At 45.9% G+C, this 24,443-nt stretch overlaps 1 long non-coding RNA gene across 1 annotated transcript in view; it reads left to right on the top strand.

Annotated features, from left to right (window-relative positions):
• LOC144164954 (uncharacterized) overlaps positions 1-24,443 on the top strand; it is a 52,123-nt gene that overhangs the window by 12,956 nt on the left and 14,724 nt on the right. The window contains exon 2 of the long non-coding RNA XR_013321267.1: positions 2,006-2,054. This is a non-coding gene — a long non-coding RNA (uncharacterized LOC144164954). The remainder of the gene's footprint in view (positions 1-2,005; positions 2,055-24,443) is intronic.

Below are 24,443 nucleotides of genomic sequence, written 5' to 3'. Positions count from 1 at the left end.
ATGCAAATCTTTCCGGTCAATAAAGAAAAACACATTATAATTGTCAACATTGTTAAGAAATAAAGATGAGGCAAATTTGCCGCAACACTTCACAACATAAGGGGTATTGGTAATCGTCTTAAAAATACATGGATGCTAGGTTTTGAAAAATAAATATGGAGAATTGCCAATTCACAACACGTTTTGAAGCTAAATATAACAAGCGCTTGTGGCGGTGCTCGTGCACGTGGCGGAATTCCAAGAAGTCACCCGAGGACAAAAGGTTTCAGAAGATGGCGCGCGAGCATTTGGACGAGCTAAAATTGAGTTTGACGGGAGGAAGCCTGAACAGTGTTTATCGTGGAAGGTGCAAGATGGCGTAACAAAAGTGTGACCAGTGAGGGGAGAGAGGACAGGTATTTGCGCGACAGCAGCGGCTTGGGACTATGTTCTTTACACGAATGTTGCTGTGAAGTAATAAGAGATGAAGTCATTTTTTATCCAAAATAATACTTCCTGAGCATTATGAACTAGCCGAGTAGAACGGCGTTCATACTCAAAATGTTTTTTCATTGAATCGTATAAATGTGAGATTTTTTGCAAAACGTAGAGTTCACATAGTTCAAGTTCCTCAGTAGATGCACCATTGGTGTTTAATAGGTTGTTTTAATGCCTTTGAACTGGTTTTACAAGCACTGCTTTAGACTTCCACAAGAGTGCTTTTCAAGAAAATCATGACGATGCTCTACGTAGGTGCTGGTTTGGAACGATGTAACTTAGGTAAATCTGAAAAAGAAAACTTACGTGTGCTATTGGTAGCGCATACTAACAGATTTTTTACAGAATCAGAATGGACGGCATTAACAACTAAACAGTGGAAAATTCCTTATGAGCGTTAAATCTGTAAATCTTTACTCATAGCTGTGCTTACACCGGTCACAGGAAATCGGCCATTTAAACCACTTACGTCTACGCCTCCTTTGTTTAGACGCAAGCAGCAAGAACAGTGTTTGAATGAATGAAAGAATGTATTTTTATTGCCAGCTATATACATTTACGTGCAGATATGTACGTATAAAGTGTCGGGATCCGGGGGAAAAGCCATACTAGACAGCTTGACTAGCCGTTTCCCCAATCACATATCTTATCTGAAGTAATACGAGAGGCTTGTGTCATAAATAACAATGAGTGAGAAACACAGACTCAGCGTGGCGTTTCACCCAGAGGCTGCGCAACTTGGACGATGCGCGCTTAACTGGGATGTCATTTCAGACACGCAGGGAAATTGTTTTTAAGTTAAAGTTTTAGTGTTCTCATTGATGGCGTTTTTAACGGGATATCGCCGAAGTGAAAGGAAAAACACTTCCGGTGTTTTTCGAAAATCGAACCGCAGTTCCTCACCTTATGAAGCCGGCGTCTATTTCATTGCTCCATTTCGATATCGTGGCAGCGGTTCAGAAAATGTAAACAACCACAGAAATCGTCATGAGGAAGTTTCGCGTTCAAAAATCGTCGTCGTTTGACGGGGGTACGTGATTTTTGGTTTTCTGTAAGCGCCCCCCCCCCCCAAGACAGCCTTTGTTCTCCTCTGTACAGTCGACTGGCGTAAAAATTACAGTGGGAGTAGAACTTTGGCGGAACAAGCACATGGGGGTGTAGAAGCCTTAATTCATGCGAAACATCTAAACATGCAGTGACTGTACACAAAGGAAGGATGCCTCTTAAATTTATGCCGAGATTTCCGCTTTCCCTGATTTTATTACCTTTACTTTTACTGTGCTTGTAAGAGGCAGCAGTGGCTGCTGAATCAGTGTCTGCTTGTATTCTCGTATGCTTTCCACTGTGTAAGTAGGGTATTGCTTTTGTACAGAAATGGAACTAGGAGTTGCAAAAGGAAGGAAAGTATATTATTTATATATTGTATAACTTAGAAAGTATTTTTATAGCAGACCATATCCACTGTTCGACTCATCTATTAATATGCACCCAACAGTGATGGTACTTTGCCGTACTCTTGTTTTTTCAGGGCAAGCACTTGCCTAATCAGCGGTACTACATATCATTGTATAGGAAGCGTAAGTGTTTTTCGAGCATATTATTTGTCGTTCACCGCTACACAATTTAGAGTACTGGTTTCAATAACCTGCAGCTGTGCCATTCTGGGGTAATTACAATAGGTTGGCTTCCTTAGTAGATGGTGGTTCACCTTGGCTGATACATTTCCGCTGTATCACTCCCGCAACGAACATTGTAGCTTTAGTAGTACTAAAAACTTCCCAAAGCGTGAAACTCTCACTGCTAAATACTCTTCAAAGATAACTGCAGAAACACGTTATCTAAAAGGTATTTGGAATCACACAACCTGACACGACCAGACACACGAAAGCACACGATCCTATTCTGTGCAATCGAGGGTCCGAATTCCGCAGCGTGTAGGAAGCCACTGCAGATCCATGCGGTGCCTAATGTGTACAGCTTGCGTTAGAAAATATTGATTTTTGTTAAATCGCTTGATCTTTTTGTGCCGATGATAAAGGAACCCTGCAGCACTTACCGTGACTACGGAGAATATATTTTCCGGTAAATTCTTTTGTCCCAGCAATCACTTCCCGTAAGAGTTATAAAAATAGTTCACTATCACCGAAACTACACGCATTGGAAATCGCGTAGTTTCGGCGTAGTCTCAACTCAACCGCGGACAACGCGACCAAAATGCACGCTCTCTCCCGGTGAATAGAGAAGCTCGTGTGTTCCCTTCGGAGGCCTTCGATAAATCACAGGCAGGGGAGCTTTCCTCCTTTTCTCCGCAGCTTGGAGGGTTTTACTTCAGGTATTTTGCAACCAAAAGGCAGCCATGGCTGCCTGTTCTCAAGAGCGCGCTCAGGCTGGTAGGGTGTTTATGAAGCAATAATGGTTTGTGGTCGATTGGTCTAGTTAAAGGTAAAGTACTGATGTCGTCCCTCATATTGCGCGCGCAATCAAAACCCAAACGAGACGCCGAAACTGAGCTTGCATGTTCAGGAATAAAAGAGGTTGGTACACAGCGCCCACAACGGTAGACTGTCTGAGGAAATGTGAGGAATGAGCTGTGAAGTTGACTTGGGACAGCCAATAGTACACTTAGGGCAGAAATGACACAATTTAGGCCGTCCCAATTGTGGACAATGAGGAAAATTGAAAAGAGAATGGTTGGTGTTCCTGTGTCATTTACAGCAGTTTGCGCGCACCGCTTGACGTGCACTTGTAATATTTGGCTTCGGGATTCCTTGCCGTGTAATCTAAACATAGGTCATGTTTATTTGCACTGCTCCAAGAGTGTTACAGTGTACCTTCAAGGCGCCATGAAGAGAAAATACAACTTCGTTTAGTTTGAAAGAACTAGTATTCAGTATCTCACTCAGCTCCATTACAGCCAAAAAAGATGTTTTTTAACAAAAAAAAGCAAGAAGTATTTAGAAACTTCTAAATTTTGCGCCACAGTGATGCGTTATGAGCAATGTAGACGTCATACGGGTATCAATAAAACATAATCTTCAGAGAGAGAGAGAGAGAGAGAGAACCCCTTTAATGAAAGCTGAAGAGGTCAGCCACACTAACAGTAGGGCTTGCTACTCCAGATGGGCTGAATACAGTGAAGTGACAGCGAAAAATAGAGAGAAAAAGGAAAGGAAAGAAAGGGGAGTAAGAAGAGAAATGCACACATATACAATTTGTACATGCTCAGAGAGTTCACATAACCTCTTCTAGCCCTGTTTCCGCATGAAAAGTAAGCAGTGTTTTTGTACCCAGCACTGATTTTGCACGATTTCGCCACGGTCCGTTCGTTAACAGTACATTAGCATTGAAGTGATGGCGTGAAATGGAATTAGAGGTCTCATTAAAGACGTCTAGGCATATCTCGTCGCGACAGATCAGTTAGGCAGCCGCCAATCGCACAAACGAGGTTCCGTGACGTCATAGAGAAGTTGCGGGAAATTGGCTAGAGGTCGCGACTGCTTCACACATTTTCTTTATTATCTGCGTTGTTTTTCGAAGATTGCGATGATATTGGTATCATTGTTATCGGGACTAAGCAGTTTTTTTCTAAAAAAACGAACTTGTATTTTGTCTCCATGGCTCCTTTAACGTATCGGGTTGGGACCTATAATGTTTAATGATAGCTCATATATCTGGAGGATGGCGCCGGATTTACGTAAACGCGGGACGCAGTCCAAGATGCGAGTAAATCTTGTAAATTACTTGCAGCTAAGTGGCCCGCATATGGCAGTGAGTGATGCAGGCCGTCCAAGAAGTAAAAAGTGACCCGAGAAAGGACGGAAGAAGAGGCTGGAGCGTGAAACTGAGGGCAAATCATGCGTCATTTCGAAGTCGCGGGCGGCAGCTGGTGGATCCCAACCCTTGCCCACCACAAGGCGTGATTGAGTGCGTAGTTCTAACATTGCCTGGAAAAAGTAAAAAAGCAATCTGCTCTCTTTTGTGGTTCCCGCAAAGTAGGTAGCCTTAGGAAAGGCTAGAAATTCTCAGTGCTTTGGCCTATGCCTCTCCAGGATTTCATTTTTTTCGCGACCAGCCCTGGCGTTAACGTTATGCTTCTAAGCTATGGGTACGTATGTATGTATGTATGTATGTATGTATGTATGTATGTATGTATGTGTGTATGTATGTATGTATGTATGTATGTATGTATGTATTTATGTATGTATGTATGTATGTATGTATGTATGTATGTATGTATGTATGTATGTATGTATGTATGTATGTATGTATGTATGTATGTATGTATGTATGTACTTCGCTACGTGCTCGGGCATTGGCATGTGTGTAGTAGTTCGGTTGGCTATTTGTGGAGAAGCCAGCTGTGGTGGGACTGCGCAATTCACAGGGTTTGCGTTTGCTAAATTCGAACGCTCTGAAATAAAATGTTATAACTTAAAACGGGGACTGGTTGCGAAAAATTGTTTTCGACATTGGACGAATCGCCCTCAGAAACTGGGAACGGTTGTTAAGTGGAACAAAATGCATTTCTTCCGGCATATATAGGGATTGCTAAAAACCAAGTTTGACAAAAGTGTAAAAAATAGCCATGCCCGGTTTCACCACTGCAACGATCACTGACACTATATAGCTAACTATTTGGCGCCTTCTACATTGCCTACACTTTAAAGGATCCTCTCCAAGGAACCGCTAGCTGGAAGTGTAGCATGAGGGCTAAATTCTTCGTGAGCATAGAAACATCTCTACAAACTTCATTGCTAAAGTTTTGAGTGGTGCAATACAAAACTCAAGAAGAACCATTTATTTGGGGAATTCAGTGGCGATGGGGAATTTACACGGCACTAGGAATCCGATTAGAGCCTTTGCAGAGTTTACGAATAATCGTATTAAAGCGATGACACCGGGGCAGCTGTTTCTTGGAGCATGCAGCATCATTTGTAAATGCTATACATGTCGTGCGATGTGAAAGATCAGGGTACCGACTATTTGTGATGGACAGACGTATATCCTGAAAACTGCGGAGATAAAGTTCAAGCTTATTTTCTTGAGCAGAGGGTCATTACGACGTCCGACGAGCGTGGAGCGACCAGCGTTCACGGTGGACGTCAATCACCCGACGTAGGCGAAACCCACTGTAGACACCATCGGGAGTTAACAGCACCATGCGGTGACTTGCTGACAAGCACTGCTTCATTTCCTGCAATGTTACCTCGACGCGGTTTCTGCACACGCTGGTTGTGCATGTGTAGTAGTGCTTACACGTTTGCCTTCCCTGTTCCTTCCAACTTTTGTTTCTGAATAAACCGGTGATTCATTCTCATGGGGGGCGGCGCTACTTCATCGGGCATGTTAGGGCTCGCGAACCTTTTACGCTTCAAGGGGGTTCCTTAACGTCTGGTTTGCGCGGTGTTGGGCGGCACATCGGGGTTTTGGGCCGTGTGCTACACCTGCGAGCAGGCTTCAGCAGGAATGGCACCCTTGGCCCGAGGCTCCAACGACCTCTGCTGCATTGCGAACCCACTTCACGAGGCTAGCTTAGTATTAGCACTCGTCACTAACCAGTGGTGCCTCCCCTTGCCCTGAAATAATGTTGTTATCTTGGGGCTGCCATTGTGTTTTAAATACCATGTGGAATATAGAAAAAACGATTTTCCATTGCACCATTGCCCGTGCCTGCTTACTTTCTGGGGTAAATTGTGCCCAAACGTTCAAGTAAGGGAATGTGCCCGGTCGCAGCTGTGGCCAATCATTCCTTGTAGACTGATGTGCGTTGTCCGTGGTCCGAATATTCGCTGCTTTGTCGTATATCCTCGAGATAACAACTCCGCCTAGAAGTAATCTGCTGCACTAGTGAGCCCCAGTGCCCACCAGAACTTGTATTGGGTCCTATCTAATTGTTTAAAGTATAGTGTACGCCGCCTTTTGCTTCAATGAGAATCCCTATTGTGCCGTGGTTTGCTCTACCATTCGGAGAAAGTCTGCATGCCTCCTGGAAGTTAGGAAACATTGTAAAAGATCAGCCGTAGCAGAATTGTTTGGCCAATACCAAGGAGGTAGCGAGGTGTCCGGCTTCAATTATTGTATTGCGGCTTAGCGAGCCTCTGGAACTCTCATCAAGCCAAGAGTTAACGACTCAGCCACCCTGAGCCGTTTCCTTACAACTTCTATTGCTGCATACACGCGTACAGTGTTGTTTTTTGGAGTAGAACGTGCTGATTGTAAAATCCACTGGCGCTTGCCGCCTTTCGTGATGGAGCTTGGCGTCCGCGTTTGCTTGACGGGGTGACGTGGACCTTCCGACGGCAATTGTAGAATATCCCCGCTGTTATGAAAATCTCCATTATTGTTGGGTGCAGCAATGCCGCCTGATGTACCAGCGTCCTACCTGTTGAGGACTGCATCAGCCTCTCTGTGTATGGGCGTAAAGGTAGGCTTCAATAATTTCTGTGTGTGGTGGTCTTCCAAGGCCACTAGCTCTTATGTTGACCTTCACTCACAACTGTAGCAAGATCGCCGTCCTACACGTCTTTCTTAAACATATTGTAGCGCGAGCTACACTGGCCAAAGTCGAGCAGTTTGGCGTGGTTCCTAGACAGCCGTGCTCCGCTAGGAAGGCATGGGGCGGCCCGGTTCACTTGATTATGCGAAGGGTTTCCGGGTGTGCAACTGATGGCTCGGGCGTCGCAGCAATGTGCGCCTGTGGAACCAGCTCAGCTCTAGGGCAATTGGTGACAGTGAGCTAGAGCCGCTTGATAAGTATACATGGGTCACATAATCCGGATACCGCGTTTGCGTCATTGAACCAGCAGTAGGCATTATAATCAAGCTAATCCTAGGCAACCAGGAACGCTAAGCATAACCAGCTGAACCTTAAATCACGCTACTTATATCCTGGCATAGCCGAGCTAAGCCACTGATAACCTTTTTGTAACGGTTCCTCTGTTCTACACTTCATGCTCTGGTAGGTCAGGGTTTATTTCTCACCACTAACTTCCAAGCTGTCCACGAGAATATGCCCCCGCATGGGGCACCTTGAGCAATCTTAGTGACGGTGTTGGCGACACCGCGGACCCCGATCCCCCAAACATAAGCTGGATTCAACCGTGGCGATGTGTTTTAGGTGAAGGGCAGAAACTTCAAACGGTGGCCGTCGGAGACCAGTGTTGAGAGAAGAAGACGACGAGCTTCTTTTGCACTATTATCATCATTGGCGATAGGGGAGAAGCAGAGTTGGAATAACAGGCGTTCTGGGCGGTGCCATGGCCCCCAGTTCCTCAACATTTTGTGCCGTAAAACCCGGGAGGAACGGCCCAGTGGCATGACGGCCCAGTGGCATGACGGCATGACGGCGCAGCGCACCTTCAAGGCTTGCAAGGCCTGGGAAACTCCTGGTTGGGATGCTTTGTGATTCCTTCATCTCGGAGGCCTTGCCCTTGCGCAGCGCCTGCCATTGCCGGCTGCCCGACGCTCCACACCACCCACACTGAACCTGGAGACGACGCAGAGGACGCGGGGCAACTGCTATGGCTCAGAGACAGCCACCGAGTACATATTTTCGACCAGTTCAAAGCGCAGACCGCGCATTGGAGCAGCGCCCTGTGAAACCAGGTACGCTGAAAACCCTCCACGAATCCGTCCAGCAAAAACATATCCTCCTCGTACAGCTCGACAATCAGGTCAGAAACCTATTGGATATTGATGATTACACGAAGGAATATGAAGAATCTGATTTACACCTCAGAATAACTTTTCAAATTAATTTCCTATTTCGAGACATGTTACAAAAAATTGCTAGGTTTGCACAACCCCACAAGACAGTAAAGGCAAGGCTTCGTGGAGACCCCCTGAAAATGTCACTAAAGGTGGATCCCTCAGAATGACACGCAGCGTTCCACTCGCCTATCCAGTTACCTTTGAAGAACCCTTTGTCCCTGCCAACGAAGCGCTGACAGTAGCGACCCTGGAGGCAGCCACTAAGTCTTCGGTATGCGTCGCAAACTCAGCATCTTATGTCGCTCTGCAGCCGCTGAGCGAGCTCCTACTACAGGGAAATGAAGAGGCCGATGACCTAGGAACAGAACTCGTCGAGTGTGTGAAGGAGCATTAAGCTCTGCCTCCACTGGATTAGATAGGCCCCTTCGTGAACACCGGGTCAAATCATCGCAGGACAATTTGACCCGGTGTTCTTGATCAAAGCTTGATCACAGGGACAGAAGACAACGTAGGGCTGGCCGACTTGAGGTTCTGATGGTAACTACAGCTGAATCCAAACAACAAAAAGGGGAATTATTCCCTCGAAGGAGTGGTATGTCGGCTGCTGTTTACTTTTACCTAAGGAAACGTCGACCGAATAACCAGGAACCGACCTCTAGGTGACAAGTGCAGTGACAGAGGCACCGGGTACCCCAGTAAACCTGGTGTTGCCAGGAACATGGACCCAGGATAGCCCGTTATTTAGCCAATACCGCCGGACAGAGCGTTGATGGGCTTCCGTTTCCCGCGTTCAACGGAGCAGTTACTAGGACGCGACACCACAGCTCAAAGCTTCGTTGGAGAAGGAAGTGACGTAAGACCCGGGACCGACCGGACAAAACGATCACAACAAGAATGCTGAACTGGGCCTCGTTTAGTGTAGTGGTGCTTCTTCTACAGATTCTCTGGATGTCTGCACAAGAACCATTGTCACGGGTGGGAATATGTTGATGAAAGAGAACTAGGAAGAGCATAGGACCATCCCCATCGTAAGCGAGTGGAAGACGGTGTGAATAAAAGCTTTCTGAGCGGTGCGATGGCCCGGAGCCCAGTTCTTGAAAACAACACTCAATTAATCTGTATAGATGATGGAATTGGGAAATTGATTTTCAAGATGTGCCGTACAATCAGTAACATTGCATACGCTTCTGCGGAAAAAAATTTTTGTGTGCATCCTCATGGTTCTGGCTGCATTGAAATTTGGACCATTGGCAGCGCATGAAACCATTGTGGAGAGTATAGAAGCGTCACTGTAAAATTCTGCACATGTTTATTTGAACAGCAAAGACAGAAAGTGCTGCAGTATTGCAGCTCGCGGTACCTGATTTTTGCCAAGTTTTATAAAAGAAAGGTCGGAGGACACACGATGAACTTTTCAAGGAGGTAAAATCTCTGAAAACGATGATCTGTACACATCTAAAAACAAAGCGCTGAGATTCGAGGCTCGCTCTCTCATTCTAAGTGAAAAGGGCACAGGAACAAGTGGGTGATTTACAAAAAGCAGAGATCTGGATGTATTGTTAAAGACAGGACAAAATGGATAGTTATTCAGTGATAAAATTTTAAAGCATAAAACAAGTTCATGTACGTTCGTTGGTTCTCAAGGCTCCACTTATTACACTCGGCATACACTCTCGACAGGGCTAGTGCGAACAGCACCCGATGCGAGACGAAGCCCCAAGTGTAGCACTGGGTAAAACATTCGCAACGCGGTTTTAGTCTCCGACCCATGTACCACACTGCCAAAGTCCAAACGAGACCCACCCAAACCAGTATACAAGAGCTGCAGGAGTTCTTTGTCGAGCCATAGGATTGGCGGTAGAGAACCTTAAGGATATTCATTGTTTCGAGACATTTATGCTTGAGGTCCTTGATGTGGGGAATAAATTTGAGTTTGTGGTGAAATACATCACCCAAGAACTTGTGCTTCTTGTTAACAGGAAGCAACACGCCATTAAGAGAAATGTCTGGGTCCGGATGAAACCCGCGCTTCCTGGAGAACACAGCACAGGAATTTTCGCAGGATTCAATTTTGAACCATTTTTTGTCTGCCCAGGCGGCAGGTTTCTTGACACTAAGCTGAACTTGACGTTCGCAGATTGACATATTGCATGATTTATAGGGTATCTCAACGTCATCTACATACACAGAATAAGAAATTGTAGGTGGCAATGGCTTTCCAAGAGAGGTCATCTTAATAACGAGAGTGCAGCTGAGCACTCCACCTTGCAGCACGCAATTTTCTTGCACGTGAACCTTGGGGAGTGCACAACCAACTCTCACTGGAAACGTTCTGTCTGACAAGTAACTAACAAGAGTTACCCGAACCACCGAACAGCTGGAGGTCACTAAGTATCCCATAACGCCAAGCGGTGTCGTACGCCTTCTCGAGGTCGAAAAACACCGTTTAACAATACTGCTTATGACCGAAGGCGTCCTTTATGTACGAGTCAAGTGCTACCAGTTGATCGTTGGTAGCTCGCCCCACCCTGAAGCGTGCCTGGCAGCTCTCGAGAAGACCGTTGCACTCAAGGAAGTACACGAGTCTGCGATGGATCAACTTCTCGAAGAGCTTGCACAGGCAGCTCGTCAGGGCTATAGGACGGTAACTTGAGGGGTACGACGGGTTCATTCCCTCCTTCAAGAAAGCCACTACTATGGCCTCACTCCAGGAGTTTGGAATGTTCCCCGAAAGCCATATTTTACTAAGTATATGTAGAAGTGTTTCGAGTGTGTCTGGGTGTAGAGGTTGTAACATTGTGTACGGGATGTTGTCTGGGCCTGAGCTGAGAGTTTACAAGTGCTCAGAGCAGCCCTCAGCTCATGTAGTGAAACCAGGGAGTTGTAAGAAATCTGTGATTTGTTGTTGTCGTCTAGCGACTTCTTTTCACTAGAGTAATTATACTTCAGGAAAGTGTTCATGAAGTGTGCTGAACTGGGCACGCATTGGAAGTGTTGTGCGAGTGTGTTAGCTTGCTCATCCACTGTGTCCCCTCTTGCACTGAACAGGGGCAGGCCGTGTTTCTGTTGTCATTTGAGTTTATGTATACGTGTTCATACCTTGCGTGTCGTCTGTGTATGAGTTTATGGATGGTATGAATGAGCGCCAACTATTTCTTTTTGCCTCATGGCACACACGTTTCCGAACGCCTTGGCCCGTTTGAACAAAATAAGGTTACCCGACGTTGGGAACCGACGAAGGATACCACACGCCTTGTTCTCGGCCTCTTGGGTTCTCCTACAGTCCTCACTCCACCACGGCCTCCTCTGGGGGCGCGGAGCACCAGAGGCGTGTTGAATAAACTTCTCATCCGCGTCGAGGATGTGCGCCGTGAGGATTTGGGCGGCTTCCTCTACGTGTAGGTGTGTTATGGATGTGAAGTGTAGTTTGGATGTCTCGGTAAATGTATTCCAGTTGGCTCTTGCTTCATTTACCTGTTCTGGGAAGATGGACTGCTTAGGCCTTTACCTATTTATGTTAGTGAGCTGGGAAGTGGTCACTACCATATGGGTCCATGCCCACACCCCACTCAAAACAGGAAAGAGAATTGCAGAACCAATAGCCAAGTCAAGATTTGAGTATGTATTGTGTCCTATGGTATGGTATGTAGGCTGTTTTGTGTTGAAAAATCATGCTCCCGAAGATATTAAAAATTTTCTCTCAGGCAACCAAGGGCATCCGTACGAGAGGAGCCACAAAGACAATTGTGCGCATTAAGGGCGCCTCTTAGAATGAAAGGTTCATGTAACTGATCTACAACAGCCTGAAAATCTGAGCTCGAGAGGTGGAAGTCAGAAGGGATGTAAAGAGAGCATTGTTTTTAAAGCCTAATAAAGATTATGGTTCGAATGGCCACAGCCTCCAGGATGGTCTTAAGTTGGACAGTGTAGCACATCAAGAATGTTCGGGCAATCATCGCCACACCACCTGAGGATGTGCACCACCATGTCTGTCCTTCCTAAATACCATGTGTCTTTCAAAAAAAATAGCGTGCCTCAAGTTTAAATGGGCTTCTTCCAGACACTTCACAATTGGCTGATTGGAATGCAATAACTCTGACATCATAAAGATTTTTAAGAATTCCTCTGCAGTTCCATTGCATTATATTTTCTCTCCGCAATAAAAATTTCCCCGCATTTCCCCGAGGGGAAGAATGAGAAAGTGCGAATGCACGAGTTGAATTTGCGCGGTTCGGTAATGTTCGCGAAAGAGAGATCACACACACACACACAACTACAAGGAAAGAAAGATGCATTTATTCACAGACACCTATTTGTGTTGTCGTTGTACTTGATTGCTAGAGCGGATCTCAGCTTTGAAATTTCGTTTCAGTACTCCTTTAAGCGGGTGCATTAGCCCTTCTCAGGCCCGATTCCTGGCCAATCCCCCACGTGGGTATGTGCCATGTCAGCAGGAACAACCACAAGAATGAGCCATGGGGACGCGGCCAGGCAGCGCGCGCCCATCTCCTCCCGTTGCTAGGGAATACGAGGAGCGCGCGCACCCGCAGCTGTTGCTGTGCGGACTACGGCGGCGGACGATTCAGGCTCGCTTAAGAAGTGCATTCGCACTTAAAATTTTGAGGGACTGGTATATGTGCGTGTTTATGTGTCGGCTTTCGGGGCTTGAACTCTGGGAAGGGGTTTTTTTACTTTCTGTACTGACGTTTACGTCGCAGCCCGTTCCTTCCGCTGTGGTGCACGCCGGAAGGGTTCGACGTCCATGTAGTGATCTGAAGGCAAGTGGGTGCACAGCGGACTGGGCCCTTGGACGTCGCACCCTCTCGGGTGTCCGTTGCCTGCCCTGCCAGTGCCGAGGGCGTGGGGTGCACCACAGGTGGGCACAGGCAGTGAGGCGGAGGAAAGGTTCGCTGCGGCTGCCTCTGTCTCCATCTCCTTTGTGCCCTCGCGTATGCTTTTTGCCGGTAGAGAGAAGGCCATAGATGCAGCGGCATCCCCAACCACGTTGTTGCCACCACAGCCGCTGCTGGGTCAACGAGCGGTGCGGAGGCGGGTTGGGCTGCCGGAAGCAACCCGAGGAGCGGTGGGGTGAGGCCAGGTCCCACTCGCGGTACTGGGTCCCCACAATACCCAGCGCCGCTCCGCTTCCCGGCAAGCCGCGTCGCTGTACCTCCCTAGAGGAAAAGAGGCGAACCTCTTTCGCGCCTCAGGGAAGGTGATGTTTTCGGTGTGCTTGATGGTTATTATTTTCTTCTTAAGTTGAAACTTGTCGCAATTTCTGGGGTACGCCGCGTGGGGGCCCTGGCAGTTATAGCAGAGGAGTTGCTTTGAACAACAATTATCTGTGGGATGGTCATGGCGGGCGCACATGGCACAGGTAATTTGGCCCCGACACCAGTCAGTACCATGCCCGAACCGCTGTCACTTGAAGCAGAGCCGCGTATCCGGGATGTAAACTCGGTCGGAGCACAGGACGAAACCGGCATTGATGTGGTCAAGGAAGAATGAAACGGTCAAATGACAACATGACATATCTAGGTGGTACCACCTTATCGTCTCTTGTAAGTGTGATGCTCTTTACTGCCGTCGCACCTTGACTTCTCAGGCCTTCAAGAAGATCGGCCTCTGTATTGCTTGCAAGATCTGGCTCCGAGATCATGCCCTGCGAGCTGTTGAGGCTGTGGTGGGGCGTTACGTTGATGTCAACATCGGCAATATGGGTCTGCTTTAAGCGTTTTGTGGGCTGATGCTCACTATGTACCTCGACCAAGATTTCACCGGTTCTTTGTTTCTTAGATTTATAGGATTCACCTAAAACACTTTCCAGAAACTTCGAAATCAAGAACAGGGACTGTGAAGAAATAGTCCTGGCTTGTTCCAGAGATCGAATTACCAAGAAGAGGGGGCAGTTATCAGGTTTTCTGATTGTCATGGTCGCAACAGGTGGAAAGGTTACCTCGGTGCTGCCCCTTTTAGGGGCCGATCATTGGGTTTGGGAAATTTGAAAAAACCATACAGCATGAATAAAAGCAGGTGACGGGGGTACTTTCTTCGTCAGCCTTGCGCTGATAGCTGAAGAGGTCCCGGAGCTCCGTGCCTGTAAACAGACAGGGAGCCCATCCGCTCCAGCATTACCTGGCTGTTGAGGAACTGGGCCCCGGGCCATGACACCGCTCAGAACGCCTTTTATTCCACCACTTCTTTTCCCCTATCGCCAATGATGGTGATAGTACTACACAAGCTTGTTGCCGTCTACTTCTTTCGTCAACATAATCCCAATGTTGAACTGGACCCCAGGCCATAGCACCGCTCAGAACGCTTTTATTCCCACCGTCTTCCACTCGCTAATGATTGTGATAGTCCTATGCTATTCCTTGTCCTCTTTCCTCAACCTGTTGTTCGCACACTATCATCTCACGAGCCCCCCCCCCCCAAAACCACATAGTTACTCTTGTATTCAACACTATCATGTCTCTGTATGCACAAAAGCATGAGCTGCTCCCCTGCTGTGTCCCAGAACACGCTTGGATCGCTGGGAACTAGTTGGCAGAAGAGAGGGCCACTGCTGCTGCACTCAGGAACACATTAGGCATAACAACCGTACCATATACAGACCTCAAGCGACACATAAGACAACACTTGCGTAGGACAAAGCAAACACTGGAGTGTACAGACAGATAACACGTTACACGTTATACAACCCCGCTTGGGACGCTAAACCACTGACACACCCAACAGACACACGGAAGTCGCCTTGGCTGGGCTACGGATAGGTCACACCCATGCAACGCACTCGTATCTGCTGACGGGATCTTCAAGACCCCGGTGCAGCAGGTGCGGAGAGGCCCTATCTGTAGTTCACATACTCATTCAATGCACAGCACTTCACAGAACGCGACGCAAACTCTTCCAACAACTATACAGGCTACACGTCCCACTAGACCCAATGTTTTCTTGTCTGATTATCTCATGTTTTATATCAAGTGTCTTTTTATATTTAAAAGAAGTTCAATTTTTAGACCCTATTTCATGCCACGCATAATCACTACCTGGCCCTATCCACCAGCCTAGCTCAATGTCGTTCTCTGATTTTACTTTTGTTTTTTCTGATTTATCTTAATGTTTACGGTTTAACCTCTCTCTCAGATATAACCATTGTTTTGGCGCTCTTTGCCCCAGTTGGCCTTCCGCCACCACCATCCAACCATCATCATCGTCATCATCATCATCGTCATCACGATAATATGCTCCGTTTGGCTTCCATTGCCGTGAAAGGTACCCCTCTATGTCATGAGCACCAGCCGTACGCTCTTTCTGCATTTCTCGCGGATGTCTGCGTGTGGCGTGTGCACTCGGCGCTGTTGTAGTTGTTGCCCGTTTTAGCTGCAAAGAGTGCCTTACCTCATAACACTGCGGGCCTTGTGTTAGATTAGGTCTAGGAACTCGAACTGCGACTTTTTATTTCTTCACCATTCTAGTTTTTATTCAAAGTCGGTAGACGTGTTGCTGTCTCCTCAGACTTCTTACTTATATTGTTATGAGCCTTTTTAAACTGTAACATCATAATTACCCGATATACCAAAATATATAAAATCCGTTTTTATTTGGTATACCGTAAAGAACTCGAAAAAACGATGAACTCTTGCGTCCGTTCTGCACGTGCGTTGTTTACTTGCTGTAAAGAGAGCGTTGTTCTACTGGGAGGATACTCGCGTTAGGTTTAACTCGCTAACATCCTATGTGGCGCGTGGCCTTCTCCTTTCCCATTACCTGTTACTTAGATGGCACAGTACGCATATTTGGATCGTAGTTAAGAAATACTCTTGGCGAAATACCTCTTTTCAGTGTTACTTCTTGATAAGGGTTTTAACGTGCGGAAGGTACACCTCGCTTTGTAACGCGCCCTAGTGGATGGTTCCCGAATAATTTGACCACATGGGAATGTTACCTGCACTGCAATCTCCAAAAACGGGTGTTTTAGGTTTTCGCCTTCACCTGGAAGCGTTTCGTAGTCACAAGTATTATATTTAAACTGAAAGAAGTGGCAAAGTGGAATACAATTGTATCTCGAACTACATATATTCCTGTATGTGGCTTGGTTTCTCGTGATTAAGTCGGAGTCAGGACTGTCATAGCTGGTTTGGTACTAAAAAACAATTTTGATCGTTCCAGCCTCATTCCTAAAAGCACCCGCGCGGTTGCTCAGTGGCTAAGGCATTGTGCTGCTAAGCACGAAACCACCGGTTCGATTCCTAGACGCGGAGGTGGCTTTTCTGATAAAGGCGAAAATCAAAAGCTCCCCTGTGTACGAGGTTTCAGAGCACGGTGAAGATCTCCAGGGGGTGAAAATTAAACCGAAGCCCTCCACTACAGCGCGCCTCATCACCTGCGTTGCGTCTGTGTACTAAACGCTACAATGAACCCATCATTCCGAAGAAGCATTCCGAATCATTATTAACTAAACAGATGTGTATATTATTGAGTGATGCAAATTAAAATTTCATTATTCGTAGGTGGCCCGAGGAAGGATGTGATGAACCATAATTGATTCCTATGCACTCTGTTTAGAAAAAAAGTCAATGCATCTATAATTTTGTCATTCCAGTTGTTGCAATGACTTCACTCCACCTGTATGTGTGATGTTCAGTAAAAAGGATCATGGCGCTACCCAGGCAGCACAGGACTGTTCGGCCTAATACAGGCCGGTGTACTTTGGCCGGTGATTTTCTGTCCGGCCGTTTTCCGGCAGCCATGTTCGGCCCATGTCCAAATGTGGGCCTTTTGGCCGTATACGGCCGTACTCCGATGGCTGTCCAACGGCCAGTGTCCGTCGGCCAGTCGACCGGCTTACGGTCATACGGCCAGATTCCAGCCACAGGGCTCCGGCCATTCCAAAGCCACCCGTGTACGGCCGAAGTACGTCCGCCGGAGGACAGCCGAGATGCGGTCGTCGGACTCCAGCCGGACTACAGCTACCGGAAATACGGCCGTGCTACGGGCATTGGAGTTCAGCCACAGTACGTTAGCTGTACTGAGGCCGGTCACTGCATGTCGCGCAAGCAGATGACTCATTCGCGCAGTGCAGAAGCAGCACAAACCCAGCATTTTGGGTCCAATGCAGCCACATCAAAGTGAGTTCGCGCGCAAGCACCAGCCGTCAAGCTTTCAGCGCAGCTTTGCTTAATTACCAGCCTCAGTTGACAGCAAAATTCATTTATTAAACAGTGCTCACAAATTGTCGGTCCTTTAATTGCTGTGCCTCTTTTACTGTCGAACACAGAAAATATTCAGTTCTTTGTAGAGCTTGAATAGATGTATTGTCCAGATCCTGATATCCTCTGTGGGCCAGCTTACCTGTAATAAACGGGGAAAGAGAAGGGGGGGGGGCGGCGGAGGGCGCATACTTTAGTGGGTTGAATTTCAGAGAGATAAATTGCGCCGCTTTTAGCCAATTTCTTTTAGGGCAATATTCCGGAACACTTTCATGCTATGACTACATAAACTATTTTTATAACAGTTGCTTGACCAATTTTGATGTATATAAAACCGGCGTGAATGCCTTTACGAAGCGTTTTGGTTCTCAACAAAACACTCAGGAGCATTTATTATAACTCCTTCACAAAAAAGTATTTCCAGTTTTTTGCCCATTTTTCTTGCAAAGACATTTTCTACTCGATCAACTTTTCCGATGATCTTGCGCAGGGCTGATCCTAAGAAGTAGCGAACAGGTACTTTCATTTTCAATCTATTTTAATGTTGTTTTCATGAGTGTACGTCCACACCACTCAATAGTCCAAAAGAACTTAATTTTCTTCTAATGTCATACTACGTTAAAAAAATTCTAGACGCGTCGCGAATGACGCCCTGCTTCAGGTGGCTGCAGTTGTATCGCTTTGTGTTCACGCAAGGAAAGGCGTAAAATTAGAGTTACATAATTTGTTTCAAACCAATAACATAGCAATGGTAGCAAGTATACAGGAAACCTTGCATACTGCAACGAATAGGGCAATAAATATTTTATTGGTCAAGGTTGAATGCGTAGGGTTCTCAACCCGTCGGAGGCAAACTTTCGCCTCTGGAAGTTTATTTATTTATTTATTTGTTCATTTGTTTATTTATTTATTTTTATTCATTTATTTATTCATTGTTTTATTTATTTATTTATTTGTTTGTTTATTTGATACCTGCTTTCCTTTGCATGCATTACAGAAGGGAGATACATAACACTAAGCATTAAATATGAGACAAAATAACAAAATAATTCTACAAAGCGCGCTGAAAATCGTCAATATAAACAGTTAATGCAATCATACGTCGAAGATAATTACACTGCAGCATTAATGTAAAATAAAAGGAATCGCAGAAGGCGTCACCTTTAAAGAAAAGTTAATAATTTGCTTTAGGCTAGCGGTCCCACTTTGAGATATGTAGAATGGCGCTTGGACATACTTCTCCCCTTCTACAACAGTTTTCGAATAATAGATATTACGAAAAAAGTTAAACCTGTGGTTTCGTCTGTGATCTTTCACGTCCTGCCATTTCAGTTTACTTTTACTTTCTCTCATGCTAAGTTGAGCGTGCCAATTACCTAATACGAATTGCACTGACATATTCTGTATGTTTTCGAGCGTATCAACGAGCTCTTTGGTGTAGGGATCCACGAAAACACATGCCTACTCCAAGATTGAGCGCACATGAGTGAAATACGGTTGTTCTTTTCAGTTAGATGAAGGTTCACTGAAATTTCGTCTCAGAAAGCCAAAAACATATGCAGCCGTAACTTTTATGGTGTGAACCTGCCTATTTAACCTCTAACCGCTCCCTAAATAAACTCCTAGGTATTTATATTCCTCGGCCGTTGTCACAGCAGCATAATGTACGGTATACGTATCCAATTGGAATGAAGGTTTTCTTGTAAAGGTGCCGTTAACACACTGTTTAACATCCAAAAACTTTTCTGATTCAGCACACCAGGATGTTATTAAATGCGAATAAAGCTGCAGGTATACGGAATCACGTTCATTCGCTATAGTCCGGTTAACTACACAGTACTTTTGAACAAAGCTATAGGGCCAATAGTAATAACAATGCAAAAACCGATTCATTCAGTTCATAGGATGAAATGTACTATGCAGAAGGTGATATGCAACACCATCATTTGCTTTTCTGCAGTCCAATAATATACAGTCAACCACTTTAAGCTTATCTATTGCAAGAGCCAAATCGTGCGTGAACTCAACAATCTGCGTTGAGCAAGAAAATCCTGACAAAATCCGTGTTTGCTAGGATACTGGCGATTATGTTTACCCAAATGAGTCATCCCAAGAGTAGCTGAGCTCACCTTCAAACATCGGAACTAAATTAACAGCTACGCTTCGTCAGTGACAAGGCTCTGTTGTTATCGCAAACTTAAAATAATTTTTTTTCTAAATAGGCAGTCGTAAAATCCCCTGAAGTAACATAGTGCAGGGCATGAAGTTGATCCTACCAATGCACGAGCGAGTCTCTTCTACGTTTATCACCAACAACATAGTGCAACAATGCTTGTCGCAGTTTAATTGTAAGCAGAATAACTTGCGCTTTTGCTCGCACTTGCCTTTCTTTGGTGGGGAGTCCTTGACATGGTAGCGGTTTAGCTCCTGCGTGGTTGCCGCTTGCTCGACGCCCTTGAAGGCCAGTTATTTTGGTCAACCATCCCCATCTCGGATCGGACATCTCTGGTGGATCGATGTCTCCAATGCTCTCCATTTCTTGAGCGGGCGAATAGCCTCGAGATGATGCTTCGACGAAGCCGGAGGCAGAAGCGTGGTAGCGGCGATGACTGGCGAGGCTTAGCTCACCCGTCGGTGTGGCACAGTCTTCTTGTGGCAATAAATGACATTTCGATGGCCTAAAAGGTTCCCTGCTAATGCCCAGTGAGTCCTTGTACCTTGCCCGTTCACCGAGAACACTCATTACTGTTTGACAAACGATGTTCGTTCATTTAAAACGTAGAAACACGGAGCGGATGAAAAACGCGTCCCCGTCGTTCGGCTCCCTAACGGCTCTTTGTCCCCCCAGAAAAAAACCGGTCGGTCTCCTTCCAAACACGTCTGTGCATGAATTCTCGGCGCCCAGGCGCGAGCCGTTGTTCGGCTGGATGCCGTTTGCCGAAAAAAGGACGTATAACCAGATACCTTACGTAGGCCGGTCTCCTCTTGAACACCGGTTGCCAAATATTCTGTGGCCATTCGCTGGCCGTAATTCGGCCGAAGACAGCTAACCGAATGCAAAACGTATATTCAGGGGCCGTACGTCCGCCGGACGCGCGGTTCACCGTTGAAACAACGAATGCACGGCCGCCGCGCTCCGGCCGGTCTCCTTTCGAACACCAACTGCCGCAAGAATACGCATATTCTGTGGCCGGTCGCTTGCCGTGCTTCGGCCGATTACCGCTTCCCGAAGAAAAAACGGATGCCCTAAGGCCGTACTTCGGCCGTTCTCTTTCTCAACATCGGCATCCGTAAGAGAACTGAATATCTGGCAGCCGGTTAGCTACCGTTGTGCGTCCGGACACGGGCGGACGGAAAAATGCCGAAGCGCTGGTTGCCGAATGTTGGCCGTTCAACGCATGATCAGTGGCTGCCAGAACCTGGATGCTGGCCGGACATGCCAGAAAGCGGCCATAGACGGGCCGGTCTTGGGGCACACTTTCTGCGCCGCCTGGGTACATGCCACTGCGAGCTTTTTTTCCTTGTTTTACCGCCTATTCATCATATACTACCGTCCTTGCAAGGTCGCATTTGAATCAGTGCGATGAAGCGCAATTGAATAAATTCAGTCAATACCTTGACGCTAAAACGGGCGATGCCAAAGTCAGCCACCTGAAAGCGATGAACGGCACGAAGACGGATGAAAATCTAAAGCCCATAAATAGGCACGGGAGATTTGTGCAGGAGATAGGCATCTCGGTGTCGTCGGGTGGCAGGTGCTAACACCGACAAGTCTCAGCAAATCATAGGTGGTCGATATGAGGCTGCGGAATGAGTGCATTCAGTGCTCATCGGGATGGTGCGGGCCGACAAGGTCCGAGACCTTCTTGATGCACCGATCACTAAGAGAGGACCCAAAGAGCTTCGCTCACGCAGCACTCACTGTCCTGGTTCCTCTGTGCGTTCTACCTCAGTGCGCTGTGCTTCTGGAATGCCAAAGTACGAACAAGCCCAACAAGCCATACTCGCCAACGATATTTAAGAGGTTGGGATGATGTTCACGAGCACAGATGGGGCGGTAATGGGGGCAAGAGGGGGCATTAGCGCTGCACCCTCGGCCAAAGTATATTTGTTGTGACAGCAAGAATGGCAGAAATGGCTGATGCCTGAGTGATATATTCGCAAAGACATGAAATGTAGCTGTGATTCAGCAGCAACAGCTCAGGCAATGTCTGCGCTTCACGCAATGTCACCCGTCTTCACCCTCATCGGTAAAGGATGACAGTAGGCCCCACCATGTGCTTCTTTTTGTTCCCCTACAATATGTAAATATATCTGCAAATACCTCTATAAATATTCTCTGTTTGTTCAGTTGCCATTGATTCGTGCGAGCGTGCAGGTATTGTCCTCGTGATGTCCGTTAACATCCTGTACTTATTCTCGTGCCTAAATGTAAACAGGGTCGAGAGAGTTTTGAGCAATTTCGCCGAGGTCTTTAAAACATGAGAACACCTCTAATCAAAAATAAAACGACGTATACTCTGATGCAGCCACAAGAAACTGTTATAGCAGAGCGGCAGGTTTAAGGGGATAAATGTTTCTATGCACTCCTTGATCTGCAAAGATGTGAATTCAATTTTACGTTTTTATGACTTTGAAATTTCACCACACAAATTTTTCACTGCGAAAGGAAACTTCGGCTAATATAAAATATAAACGCGCATCAAATACAATCCCTCTGCATTGGCTTTACCACTAACCCACTCTTTTTCGGTCCAAGAGTGACAACCGACTTCGTTGCTCTAGTTACAAACATGCAATATTCTGTTGAAACGTGTATTTCAAAGAATCCGAGCATGCATGACGAACGTGTGATTTGGATATATTCGGCTTTAGGCGAGTCGGTCAATAGGTTAGTTTGTTACCTGTTAAACTGACTTCAGTTTATGGAAACGGTCCGCACCTCGGAAAATCCCCCTTATGGTCCCAATTTCCACATTCTAACACCAGATAGCAGTGCGCTGAACTGTAAATCGTTTCCAAAACAATACAATGAAGGAATTTCTCTGCTTTCCGAGAACTCTGCCTGCGATACAGTATCGCCGCAGGTATCGTTATACACCTGTTTTTGCGTATTGTAAGAAATAACTGAGAAGCCGTCGAGCCTTTGACAACATTACACTTATATTTATAACAAAAAAATCACCTTAATCTATGCGCTATCTCTGAAATGATCGTCGTTTATACTATACTTTTTTACCAAATACTGCAAAAGGTGCTCGTTGATCATCTGTTTTAAAACCTTTGGGACCGATGTTGCTTAGGCAATTTGGTTGTTTCAACTTACCCAAGAGCCATGCTTACGTTGTTTCTGCATATCTGCTTGGCGGTCTATAAGAAAGTAATTTAAACCATTTTATTGAAGATGGAGTATTACTTTTTATGGTACTGAGCTCATATTCCCTAACATTTTATCCCGAAGTTCGTCAGTTCCAGGAAAGAAGCATTCGGTAGATGCAGCTGGGTAATATAAGAACTACTTGTATCAGCGGTCCTCACGATTATTTCAATTCTGAAGCAGTAAAATCACTCGCAGTACGGGGTAAATTCCCACAACGAAAACATGTTCTCCCAGCTTGTTTGCCTGCCGAGGAAGAGGTTTGCTTTTATCAATACGCGGTATAGTAGAACAAGAATACTAAATGCTTGTTCTGAAATTGCTGAAAACCGGCTTTTATTTACCTACAATACAGATAACATTAAAAAGTTGCTCGTGAAGACCTTTTCGACGGCAATCTTACCTTGCGCTCTCTGTTTGGAGTGACTTACTATTGTTACCTGGTGGTCAAACTGATGACGCAAACCATTGTTGATGAAGCGATCTAGTTACAGGGCGTGGTGACCTGCTTACATCATCTACAAGGTAGTGATTCCAGAATTGTGCGGGGTGTGCAGGTATGTTAGGCTACACGGCTAACTAAATGTTAGTGATAGAGTGGTTTGTTTATTGGCGCAAGGGCAGCAATGGGCAAAGAGCGAAAATACAATGGTGTTTATAAAAGGACTACGGCGAATCAAAAAAGTAATTAAAATAGTCTGTAAAAGTGAAATCGAAAGTGAAGTGGAGAAAAGGAAAGTACCATTGCTGGTGTGCAGGGCCAGGCAGAGAATATGGACGATACAGGACCGGTTATAAAAACTAACTCTTTTAAAGGTACTTTAAAACTCGTTTCAGCGAAAACATCGGTTCGTCCGGTAAACACAATGATGTTTGGAGGGAAAGTTGTCGTCTGTATTGGGAAGTGTTCGTGCCATGCAGGGGAGACCGCGCAACATATAAGTAGTATGTGAACCACACAGAAGAACCCGTCACACCTGCTGTAAAGGGTTCTTGACCCAGTGATGAGGCGTCAGTGCGTCACATAAGCGCATAGCTAAGACTATTTCCTTGTTTTGTTTGTTTGTCTGTTGTATATTTGCGTAAAGTGGTGTTGTGGTGTTCTTTTTGTTGTATGTTTCCGTATCCGATGTTTTCTGCCAAGAGTTACGTATACACTGACTGACGAGTGCTTTCAGGTTGATGTTGGTGACAAAAGGTACTTCCACGGTGCTGCGGAGAGCGGCTACCGCCGCATTCTGGTCAGTATTTGTATTCCCCGAAATTCCACCGTGTCCCTTTACCAAGCAAAGAATCTTTTTAGTTTCAAGTTATCTACACAGATTTGACTAGGGGGTTGAGGCCACTGTTTCTGGTTTATTTAAGGAAGTGTAAAGCGTAACTAAGCTTTAAAAGTCTAGGAAGCCTATGGAGTATTGTATATTAGTTTTTTGATCTGTTGTACTGCAAATAAAATGTCTTGTCATTCTGCAGTGAACATACTGCTGCTTTTGTTTATTTTCCTTTGTATACAACGAGGGTCCATAAGCAGCACACGAGACGGCAGAATTTATACTGAATTGCATGCTGGATTGCAATTATATACTGGATGCACCAGTATATAATGCAGCGTATGGGTATTTGTCTTCTAACTCACAAAAAACTTTTTCTTATTTCTCTAAAAGCTG

This window comes from Haemaphysalis longicornis, unplaced genomic scaffold (assembly GCF_048455015.1).
Source record: "Haemaphysalis longicornis isolate Haplotype H1 unplaced genomic scaffold, Haemaphysalis longicornis Haplotype H1 scaffold_14, whole genome shotgun sequence".
NCBI classification, from domain to species: domain Eukaryota; kingdom Metazoa; phylum Arthropoda; class Arachnida; order Ixodida; family Ixodidae; genus Haemaphysalis; species Haemaphysalis longicornis.
The sequence above is the reverse complement of the archived record's forward strand: the minus strand, read 5'-3'. Positions and strand labels throughout refer to the sequence as shown.